Here is a 12,502-nt window from a genome sequence, read left to right as displayed (position 1 = left end):
AGGGTTACCTTGTAAATATTTTGTAAATCATTTATAAATCTTTTTTTGGCAAAGTATCCTGAAGCCCAATTAATATTCCAATTCCCCAGGGCCATTTGGAGAAAGAGAAGCCCTCTAAAAGGGAGTCTGAAATCTGGCATCCTTTACCTAAAACGGGAGCCGTGCACTCTGACAGCTATATCAGGGAGATTTTGATTCCTCATCTGAAATGTCAGTATAAATTAGACAGCTTATTTATTAGAATTTGATTGACATTAGGGAAGCTTCATGGCCGAGAATGGGACGAAAAGAACACCTCTAGTCTCTAACTTTTCTGTTTGTGCTGCTCGAAGAAGTCGTATTGTTTGCCACTCAAGCACAAGATGGTCCATTGTGTATGAAAATTACAGAAATGGGTGTGAAACACAATCTTGATGATACTTACCTGGCCTGGTTAAAAAAGAAAAAAGGAAAAACTTGACTATCACATGTATCTTTAGTATCTTAAGGTATATCTAGACGACAAATACAGACATTTGGCTACTACAGTATAATACTGTCAGATTTTTAATTTCAGAAAGGGTAAACACTGCCAAGTTTTGAAGGTCTGCGTCAAGGATACTGACATAATTTTCAAAGTCACGGTTATACCACAGCACCTCCCCTCCACATAAAACCCGGGGGGTTGACACCAGCACATCTCTCCCTAATCTATCCCGTGCATAACAATGTGGCCACAGAGTCCTCCCGAATATTTGCAACTGCAGGAGCCGAAGTGAGTTTTGCAAATGAGATGGGGGTGATGTATTTTATTGCTGATACTATTTCACCTGTATTTAGTCCCACTGACATGGCAAACCCACGGCCAATTGTCCTTATAGCCCCTGTGGATTTCTCCCCAGCGCACTAGCACTGGGGGAAGACGTGAGCATGGAGCGTACTTAACTGCCAAGCTGAATGGCTCTGTAATGTAGCTTCAGTGTGGCATAAATTAAGCTGTCATTTTTTTGGCAGCAAGTGCAGAGAGGCGATTTTCCTGTACTGTAACATTTGAAACAACAATTTTCTGGCTCCAGTACTGACTGACAGTTTCGTGTGATACATTCTCAATGTGAGAGCTTCAGGGCTGCAGCTGGAAACTGCCTTCCAGGCAAGGTATTGTCTCTATTAGCAAATCCTCGCTGCTGTTGCCCTTACTGTAGACATTTCCTGACTCCCTCTGCTGCCACTCAGTCCAAGGAGGCTGCCACCGGGCCAGCAGAAATGGCCCTGGAGATCTAGCAGCCCGAGCAAGGGTCTTAAGCATGATTCTTGTATGCAAAGCAGTCTTTGATCGTGAAAATCAGATTGTGTACTCCAGTGTGCTGGCTCTAACTGTGCAAAGCCTTTTATGAAGAGGGAGGTTTCCCCAAGCTGGGCTGAGGTTTTGTGGGCAGGAAGACTAGTGGATGCTTTAAGGACCTTTCAGGTGTGGAGTGGGAGTGCAACTACCTTTCCGTTTCCCAGGCTGCAGGTTAGCTATGGTGCAAAAGCAGAATGTTGATAAAGGTAATGAGAGGTGTTGGCAGGAGGGTCTCTGGAGGGACCACAGCAAACTGCTCTTTCTTTAAATATCCTCCACCCCCCTCACCCCCCCACCCCAACCCAAGATAACTATAAAGCAATATAGGCACCACTACTTGCCAACTCTCTTGAATACACATAAAGGGCAGAAAAGGTTACCTTGAAAGCAGTCAAAATAAAACTGTAATCACATCAGTCAGGATGCAGCAGGGAGAAATAAGTTATGTTAACCCTGAACTTGCATGCGGAGTTGCTGCTGGTGTTCTAGAAGGAGGAAGTTCTCCGCCAGATCAGAGCAAAGGCTTTCAGCAGCTCAGTTAGGCAAGGCTGCACCTAACTTACCCCCAGAGTGGGTCTTGATCACATTTAGAGCTCTTCAAGGAGGAATCCATGACTTCCCTGAGGTTGCATAGTGAAGCTGTTTATCAAATAACTTGTTCATAGTCCAGTAGGTTCTTTCTTATATAGAATGTAAGTCTTTATATGTTAGTTTCCCTTATTCTGTTTGGTGCTGTCATTGGAGAAAATAGGAAACATGTCCTAAGAATTCATTATAAAATATCATTCAGAGTCTGCCTGCTCTCAGGTTCAAATATATAGCTTGTGAATGACTCATTTATTTGTCCAAACAGCAAACACACAATATTTGCTATGGGTTAGTACTGTCCTGGGGACACAAAGAAAAACTGCAGATTAAAATTCAAGCCCTCCATCTATGGTCAAAGGTGTACCTCCTCTCCCACCATTTCCCACCACCATCCAGGCTCATGTCCATGACCTTGGCCATACCTACCTGCTCACTAGCTAAAGCAGCCACATTTCCTCTTACTTTCATGTCGTGGCTCAAGTGGCTTTATTTATGGGAAATGACCACCTACCCTATTCTCTTCCTGATTAACTCCCAACTGAGACAAGAAACCTTCCCTGACCAAATCCCTCAACCTAGTCAGGGTTAGACATCTCTCTTCTCATTGTTTGAGCATCTTGTGTATATATCTCTTTCAAATTTTAATTGTCTTTTATCTGCCTATTTCTAAAGCTAAACTTAAGATCTTTTATGCTGGGGACTGTACTTTACTCTATAACCCTGCCCCAATACCTGCTACATATTAGACATTTAAATATTTCAGTAAATGAATATCTACACTTATGGTTATTGTTTTCAAGATACATCCACAAATCATAAATTCCCAATAAAAGAAAAAAATTCTCTGATAATGGCTCATTTTTCCTTGGGGAGAAAAAAAATACTATCCAAGTAATTCATGTTATATTTCTTTCATGGTATTCTAACAAAATCGTATCATATTCCTACATTGCTAACCTATGCTCAGCCCCTGGTCAGCAAGCTTCTAAAGACCTTCCTGCTGGGCATAATATTCTACCATTCTCTAGAGCTTATTTCTGTAATTTACTGAGCTTTGATCATCCATACTGAATGTTCATTCTGCTTATTCTAAGCCATATTCTGAGCTTGTCAAAACCATTTTAAATCCTCAGGCCAGAGTAGAAGATGCTGTGTTTTCTCTACCCATGCTAGGATAAGGCAAGGATAATATATGTGAAAAAAAGAAGATCCAAAATCAGAATAGGTAAAATACTCCTCAAGTTCTGAAGTCAGCTGGCAGTGGGGAGAGAACAGAGGCCTGGGTTCTGGCCTTGGATTCAGCATTTACTGGCTGTGCCTTTGAGTAGGTCACGTAACCATTTCATACTCACCCTACATCCGTATTTTTGTGCCATTATCAGTGCTGCGCTGATGCGTGTCAGAAAGAATCTGCAAGTTAGGAAAGATTAAGTGAGTATTTTTGTTACTCTTGAGTCTTCAACAGCCATACGGATGTGCAACCAATGGAAACACAGTCTCTGCTAATTCTCCACCTGTTTCTCTATATCCTCCTCCTCATGATTATCTTCATAAAATTGATTAATTACATACCTACTCTGTGAAAATGACTAGACCAAGCTCTGTAGTCACCTATTAGTCAACCAATCAAACAATGAGGAAAACTTCCCATTATATCTTGCCTTAAAATCTTACAAAACACTCACATAAGAAAAGATAAATTGAAAACAGGAGTCTATGTGATAAGTGCCAAGTGAGCATTCCCCAAAATATCTGTTCTCAGAGGTGCTGAGGACAGCTTCAGGCCATATTATTCGAACCCAGACTTTGAAATTTTGACTGAATTCTGGTCAGTGGAGAGGAGGAGAAAGGATGTTTCCATAGGGGAGGTTACGGCATGTGCAAAAGTTCAGAGGTAGAATGTGTACACCCGTGTCCACAGTGGCATTATCCATGCTGCCAAAATTTAGAAGCAATCCAGGTGTCTGCTTACAGATGAATGGGTAAACAACATGTGGTATGTACATTCATGGAGTATCATTCAGCCCTAAACAGGAAGGAAATACTGACACATCCTACAATACGAATGAATCTTGAAGACATTATGCTAAATGAGATGAGCCAGTCACAAAGGTTACTAATACTGTATAACTTTAACTCCACTTCTGTGAAGTCTTAGAGTAGTCAGATTCATAGAGACAGAAAGTAGAATGGTGGTGGCCAGGAGCTGGGGGAGGAGGGAATGGGGAGTTACTGTTTAATTGTGGATAGAGTTTCAGTTTTGCTAGATGAAAAGAGTTTTGGAAATGGGTGGTGGTGATGGTTGCACAACAGTGTGCATGTACTTAATGCCACTGAACCATACACTTACAGATGGTTAAGATGTTAAATTTTATGTAATGTGTATGTCACCATAACTTTGAAAGTTCACAGTTAGAAAGGTGTAATTTAGAAAAAAAATAAATAATCGATGGATTTGGCTGAGGTAGGAGTTTATATAATAGATTAGTTGAAGGCAAACCTAGAAAGAAAGGTTCAGACTGGATCACAGGAAGTCTTCAGTGAACACTGAGGACCTGATGATGAAGAATCACTGAAGGCTTTTGAGCAGGAGAAGCATGCTCTCGGAATGGTGCTTCTGGAAGCTTGGACTGGAAGGGTATGCGGGGTAACCTGAGAAGCCTGAAGGTGAAGGCAGGAGTCTGATTGACTACGTGTCATTAGTTGAGGATTGAGGTTAGAACCGGAAGAAGGGTGGTGGAAGATGGCATAAAAAGGATGGGCAGTTACAGGGGACCTGGCTGAGAGCTGAGAACACCTGGTGATTGACTACTTGGGGATGAGGAATGGGAGTAAAGGGGCACTGGAGGTGGTTCAAAGTTTGTGTTTGAGAGACTTGAAAATGAACTGTATTATCCAAAATGGAAATATTAACAACTTGTTTGTTAGAGGAGATGGTGAATTTTGTTCCAGATGTTGAATTTGAAAAGATGTTCACCATCTTTATTATTTAAAGGAAAACACGCATCAGGAAATTGTTGCTCAGCAAAAGATGAGGCCTTGAGATAGTCAAGAGTCATCTCCTAAGAATTAGAAAATAGTCTATAAATAAAAGAGGAGAGGAGAGAGAACACGTTTATTGAAGTCCCCCACTAGGCCAGGCACCCTGTGAGCAACTTCCTAGACCACAGCCCAACTCTATGCATTGGTTCGTAATATCCTCATTTACACAGGCAGAAGCTGAGGCATAGAAAGGTCAACAAGCTTGCCCAGCTTCACAGGCAAATAATATGTGGCCAAAGAGTACGCACATGGTGGCCTGACCCCAGAGCCCAGGCTCTCCCTGCGCTGTTCCAGGCCACCTGTCCTGGAAGAAGTGAGTCCTAGTTCTGGCTCTGCCGGTAGTTGCTGCATGACCTTCAGGAAATATCTTCTCTGAGATTCAGTTTATTTACTTGTAAATACGCTTAGACTATAACAGTTTATGAATCGTATTTCACCTACTTTTATGATTATGTTATTGGAAAGCTTTGGAAAGTATTTTCAGGGTTAAGAGAAACTTTCCAACTGGGGTTAGAAACCTGGATTCTAGCTCTGTTTTTATAAGTTGCTGTGTGCATTGGTCAAGAAATTTACCCCTCCTGGGTTTTTTATTCCTCTGGCTGAAAGATTCCCAATGTCTTAATATGAAAGTTGTACCCCTGCTCTGAAGATTTGGTTTACCATCTGAGTGGATTAAAAAATAATTACTTTGTTTTTCTTAAAAATCAAAATCATAGCCCCACTAACCTGCACACCTGACAATCACACAAACTAATACAGATTGAGGACTTGCGCTGGGCCAGGGAACTCTGTAAGCCCATTACGTGTATTAACTCATTTAATTTTCCCACAATCCTGCCAGGTAGGTTTTATTATCAGTCTCTGTTTATAGGTGATGGGGCAGAGGCAGGGAGGAGTTCTGAAACTTACTTGAGGGCATAGAGTTAAAAGGCAGCAAAGACGCACAGTCTGAGACCAGAATCTCCGTGAGTTATCAACCAGATACAAAGTCATTCAGCATCATTTACTTGCTATCTTGTTCTGAATGAAAAAAATACCCAAATACTCAACATTACTTCAGATTTTTGAAACCAGCTTGACTTACTTCCATTTTTACCATCAAAATCCTTAAAGAACCATGAATTCTCTATTGACAGTTCTCTAAAACCTTGCTCCTCAAAGTGTGTTCTACCAGACCAGCAGCATCCGCATCCCCTGGGAGAGTGTTACATTTGCAGGAGCTCAGGCCCCACCCCAAAACCTACTGGATCAGGATCTGCACGTTAACCAGGTTCCCTGTGATTCATGTGCACACTGAAGCCTGAGAGGTGCTCTCTAACCCCTTCCAGCTCTGGTGTTCCAGGATTCAACTTCCTCTCCTGCTCCCTCAGCGCACTGACCTGTCCAGCAGTTTTCGAGGCAGGGTTCGTCTGGGATTGCTTACTCACCACCCAATATCTTGTGCTCTCTCATAAGTCATTTCCATTAAAAAAAATATGACTTCTACTGATTTTGTGCAGCCCTCCAGTTCTGAACTGGACTAAATGTCATCTCTTTTCACCCATAACGGGACACTCAGGTCTCTAATGCCAAAAGGCTCTCCCATTTCTTGAGGTCCGGACAGGCATGTGTGGAGATGGCTTCTGTATCACTTACCTTCAGATATTTTGACACTTTCTCATACCTTTATTGCCTACTAACAGAGTTACTGCAAATTCCCTCCCAACTGGGCTTCTACAAACTTCTATCAGCAGGTTTGACTATATTCAAATGGCCACTGCCAGACAGCATCACCTGCTCAAATGCTCCCTCAAATTGGTCTCTTCAAAAGGTATCAGCTTTCATTTCAGACAAATGGAGGATACAGTTAAGAGGTGAGAGGTCTCTGAGAGGTGATGTCTTCATTCTTTTCTGTTGGAAGGTAAGGCCCCCTGTCATGGAGCTGTGTGTCAGGACCAGCCTAGAGTGGAATCTCTGAGACATTCTCCCTTCCCACTTGCTTTTAAAGCGAATTCAAAAGGTGTGGCCATTTGGTGACTGTTCGTGTTACTCACATGTTTCCGGGCTGTATTAGGTTGTTTTATGAACTGGCTCAGTGCATTTATTATATCCACATTGAGTAGCGTCATTATAATTAAGTGCCTGTCACGATTTCCATTACACACTGCTGTTTTAAAGGCCTGAAAACATAGCCATAAAATTTACTTTTGACTGCGATTTGGCATGCCTGACTCCAGTGCCTAATCACACTTTTCATTCAAAGCATAAAATTCTCTTCTGCTGCCCAAATACTAGTTTACTCATAATACTTTTATGTTCAGAAGAACAAAGATGCAACTTCTCCACCTCAAAATGGGTATCGATTGTTTTTTAAATTAAAAATATTGATACGATAAACCAGACCTAAAGTATATTATAGAGTGTAAGAAATTTCATGGCATGATTGATTTATAAACTTGATGCTATATTTTCAAGAATTAGCAATGATGATTACATTAAATGCAACACATTATGGGCTCATGTAATTGTATGTAAATAACCTAAGGAATTATATATCATAACACATTGAAGGCAGTTATGTCCAGTGACCTAAAATACGCATGGCTTTTCCTCAGTTTTGCTTGGGTGGGGAGGGGCAGAGCAAGAGAGGACACATGAACATGCCACTTTTGTAGCTGAATTTGCAGGTGGGTAAATGTATCATAACACAGCCTGAATGTGAAGAACTTTAGCCACCAAGATCCCCGTTTAGAACGAGAACTATTCCTCAGGATAAAATGCTGTGGCAGATTAACTAATAGCCTCCCAATGATGCCCATGTCCTAATCCCAGAACCTGTGAGCATGTTACTTTACTTAATAAAAGGGACTTTGAGGATGAGACTGAGTTAAGGGTCTTGAGATGCAGAGACTATCCTGGATTATCTGATGGACCCAATGGGACCAACAAAGGCCCAGACAAGGAACAAGAGCAAGGCAGGAAGGTAGGAGTCAGGTAAGGAGGTGAGACTGAAGCAGATATCCAAGTGATGTGAGGTCAGGAGCTGAGGAATGTGGATAGCAACTAGAAGCTGGAAAAGTCATGCAAGCGGATTCTCCCTTAGAGCCTCCAGAAGGAAGGCTGCCCTGCTGACCCCTTGATCTTAAGGCTTCTGACCTACGGATCTATAAGAGAAAACATCTGTGTTGCTCTACACCCCTAATTCTGTGGTAATTTGTTACAGCAGCAATAAGAAACTGATACAAATACTTCAGGAAATTAAAAATGCAGGGAAGCAGAGCCCAGATCGAGTCCATTGTTTTTAAACTTTTAAGAGCTGTTAGTGTCTTTAGAAACATAAAAGGAAATGCTTTGGGAAAGCTATTAAAATTTTTTGAACTCTTCTTCTTTCTTAGTGATTAACTTGCAGGTGTTCTGTTATCATTAATAATCTAACCTAATTGCTGGTTCAGGAATAGGGTAACGGGGTTCTATTAAATAAGGGGGATCTTCCTCCCAAAGAATGGAAGTTGGTTTGTGCATTGTGTTGTGCACACAGTGGGCTGTTGAAGTTGACTTATTGCTCAGAGCAGAATCCTTTATTGGTTGGGAGGCTATTTGAAGCACTTTTAAAAGTAATCAGTAGGAAGGTCTGGGCTTTACACTCATGTGAAACTATGGTATTTAGTTCTCATCCACCTTTTAAGTAAGCTGCTTCTTCAACTCATGTATGGCTGAGCATGGTTTATTCAACTCTACCTTCCTAACAGGTGCATCTTAGACCTAGAAATCCAATCCCTTTAACTCTCTCCTCTAGCCAAAAGAAAATTGCCAGTCCTTTATTTACCTGTGTGAGAGGAAGAGTGACAGGATTGGATACACCAGCTTGGATGACAGACAGAACACTGATGCACAGGCTGTCCCGGGTGTGAGATCTCGTGCCTTCACTTCTGCCACTGAAAAACATTAAAAGATAATGGACTAGGTGTTCAGCTACATAGACGACCAGATTATAAAATCCATGCGTCTGCAAACTACCCTAACTTATCTTAGGGCCTCACAACTGCTTTCCTAACTTTGCATACTGCACTGGCCATAAGTTCAAATAGGGAGCAGTAAGTTATATCCCTATACAGCCTGAACCATTGTGCCCTAGCTGATCAAGGAAGGTATTCACGCCAGCACTGATGCTCCCTGGAAGGGTTGGTCAGAGACTCTGAGGGGCTGGGACCATCACCCTGCACATCTGTCCCTGAAGCCTGCATCCTGAACCACACATGGTGACAGAGATTCAGAAAACAGAATATGTGCAGGTAAACAAATGACCATGTGAGAATTCCTCCCCCTCTTCAAAAAAGTCCCCAAAACTAAAACCCCCCAAACCAATAAACACAACACATTCAAAAAGGAGTTCTGCCACTTTCATGGCTTTATTGTGTGTTTTTAAATTCTATAAGTGACCAAATGGGACTCAACAACTCTTTCAAACCATAATGGGGCCATTAGATTATTTTTACCTGGCTTTGTGCTAAATGGATCCCTAGGTAGCTGACAAAGAGCTGAAAATTGACCTGAAAGCATATGGGGGCCTGTATTTTAAAACTCTTGGCACCATTTGCACATTATGTACCAGCTCTTATCCCATTTGGCCTTGTAATAGGGTTATTTATGCATGTGTCTAATCGCTACTCCTGGACCGGACACCTCTAGGATCTGGGTACGACTAGGTACCTAGTCACTGCACAGTAAGCATTTATTGGACGAGAGAGAGAAGGGGAAGGGAGGAGGGAGAGAAGTAGGCTAGCCCCTTCCATTTGCTTCATATATTTCCACAGTAGACACCAGATAAAACAGGAAATGCACTTGAGCTTGGCTGCAGGGGCCAGCACTCCCGGCTCTTCCTGTTTCTGGTTAGGAGGAGGTTGGCACCAAGAGTGCCAGATGAGGCTATGGGAGGAGAAGAAGCCTGCACAGGGCTGAGTTTGTGGTTTCACAAGTCATCCTGACTAATGTGTCAGATGGGGCTCCACTCCCCATGGGTGCAGGAGCATCTCTCCATGGAGATTTGCCCCCATGGTTGAAGCCAGAAGAGACCACAAGGCCAGTTTGCCTCCTTCTTTTCTGCCATTGCCCCCTGCACAGCTTCAACCATGAGTACTTGTTATTTAATTGTAATTTACCTGACAGCCCAAATTTCAAGCGTGTTATCTCCCACCAGGTAATTGCAGGACTTCTGCCCCTTGTCTTTTACGGGACTGTCCTTACTCAAGAATCTCTGCGCTGTCTTGCATGTGCAGGTAGATCAGACTAAGCCAAGGTTCCCCTCCTCGGGAATTTGATCCCCTCAGACCAGAGCAGTTCCCTCGGGCTGCCTCTGCCTTCCGCTCTTCCATGGTCACAGTTTCATGCCCTGAGGTTGTCAATGTCCTGGGCAAAGTTTCCGCTGATTCCAGGGAGTTCTGTCATGTCCCTGGGAACCTGAGGCTGGCAGCTGCTTTTGCCAAGGCAGAGGATCAGAGTTTGAAGTCTGGCAAGAGGTGCTAGCTGATTCCATAGCCCTTATCTCTAGTTATGTGTTCTTCATCTGTCAGTGGACTTCCTGGCTGGGTCTCTGGATTCCACATAGCCAGAGGTGATGGCCCCTGCCCTTGTTTAGAGTACCCCTCCCCCTAGTCTTTTATTGCAGAAGGCAGAGTATTGATGCAAAATTCGGTACACATTTCATTTGAAGTGATAAGTTATGGTGGTTGCCTGGCAAAGGTGTAGCTGGTCCCAAGATCTTCTCTCCTCCCTTTGTTTGATGGCCAACCTGGGTTTTTCAGATTCTCCTCTGGGAATTTTCTTCCAGATTTATATGGGCCACTTGGGAGGGAGAAGATATCATTTGTATCCTTCACCCCTCCCAGAAAGCACTGAAGCTAATTCTTGGCAGTGCTATGTCCACCAGGAACCTACTGTCTTGGACACAACAAAAACAAAATGGCAGCAGGCCTGTCTCACTGAGTCTCAGCATTTTGCTTTTTGGGGCTGGGAGGGGCTTCCTCTAATCACATGGCCTCTCACTGCACTGGACCATGCTCTGAGGGACAGAGTGGCTGGCTGCGCTAAGCACCAAAGTACTGGCAGGAACTTTTGAGGCTCTTTCAGAAGGCTTGTAATTCTCTCTTAAGCCACTGACAGTGGCCTCCCATTTTTCTAGGAAACTGGAAGCCTGCGCCAAAGCAGGGCACTGAGGATCGCAGTGGGACTTATTCAAGGCTGGCAGCATCTGCACTACATCTTGTGGCTGTTCTGAAACGACGTTTCTGACCACCATCCCTGGGGAGACTTGGCTCCCTGCTTGCTTCTAGGTGTTAAGACAACACCTGCAAGGCCAGCCATACTTCTGAACACCTGACTAACCTGTCCTTTCTCCCACTTGGGACACCTGCACAGGCATCAGGCTCTCCTACCGCCTTCTCCTTGCCCCTTGTGAGGCCGGCCAGGCTGCCCCTCGGTGTGCCCCGGGCTAGCCAGTGTTCCCAGTGCTTTCCTCTTCCTCAGTTTACTGAGCAGTCTTCCTCCCTGTCTCACCCTGCAAGAGGGGACACTCAGGGTCGGGGACACACCCAAGCTTTGGGTAGGGAGGGCTGGCATTACAGACAAGGATTTAGCCATCCCTGCCACAGCCACTACAGCTTTCTCCAGCGAAAAGTTCACTCTTGGAAATTCTCTACCCAACAGGGAGGAATGAAGGATCACTTTCTAGAGACCCATCTTCTTTCCTTGTATCCTCCTAGAGACAGAAGGAAAATCAACCTCCTCAGCAAGCTCTGGAAGACTACACATATTTCCTTCTCTCCTGAACATGCCAAAAAGCACTTTCTATGCCTGAGGAGGAGTTTTAACAAGCAAATCAATTAGCTCTAATCTCTGTAGCAGTGGTTAATCCCTGATGCAGAAGTACATGACCCAGGAGTCAAATAACCTCAGAGAAATCCCACAACACGTGGCTCAAACAACCCTGGACCTCCCAGTGGCTGCTCCCAGTGTAGTCTTGTTGTGGCTTAATCACAGATTTCGCTAGATCTTTAGCTCTCCTCTAGGTTACTTTAAAACTTTGACCCATCCCACCCTCTGAGTTTTCTCCTCCTACCTGCAAGCTTCTCTGGACATTCCAGAGAGAATTTCGCATTTATGACCCCACTGCTATCCTCATCACCACCCTTCCCTCCTGGATTTTTCTGAGTCATTCCCACTGGAGCCACAGCTTGGCCAGGGAAGGGCCATAGCTCACTACGGCTGCTACCACTGCTCTCAGAAACTCACCCAGGATACCCCTCTGCTTCCTGAATTCAAGACAGTGCACTGCCACCATGGCCACTGTGTTATTACTTCAACACCACGTGTAGAAGGCTGGAGACAGCCCCGCCTCAGTGGCACTCAGAGTGGGGACTCTGTTCCCCTTTGTGTGTTACACTCTGTGGGGCCCACAGTGGGGAGGCTCAGTACCCTGAAATGTTATGAAGTGTGAGTAGGCTTCTTCCTATTTACCTGTAATCTGCAATCGTAATAGCTCCAGAGTAATAATAATAATACTCACCGACACATATT

This window comes from Camelus ferus, chromosome 7 (assembly GCF_009834535.1).
Source record: "Camelus ferus isolate YT-003-E chromosome 7, BCGSAC_Cfer_1.0, whole genome shotgun sequence".
NCBI lineage: Eukaryota > Metazoa > Chordata > Mammalia > Artiodactyla > Camelidae > Camelus > Camelus ferus.
Note: the sequence above shows the minus strand (reverse complement) of the source record.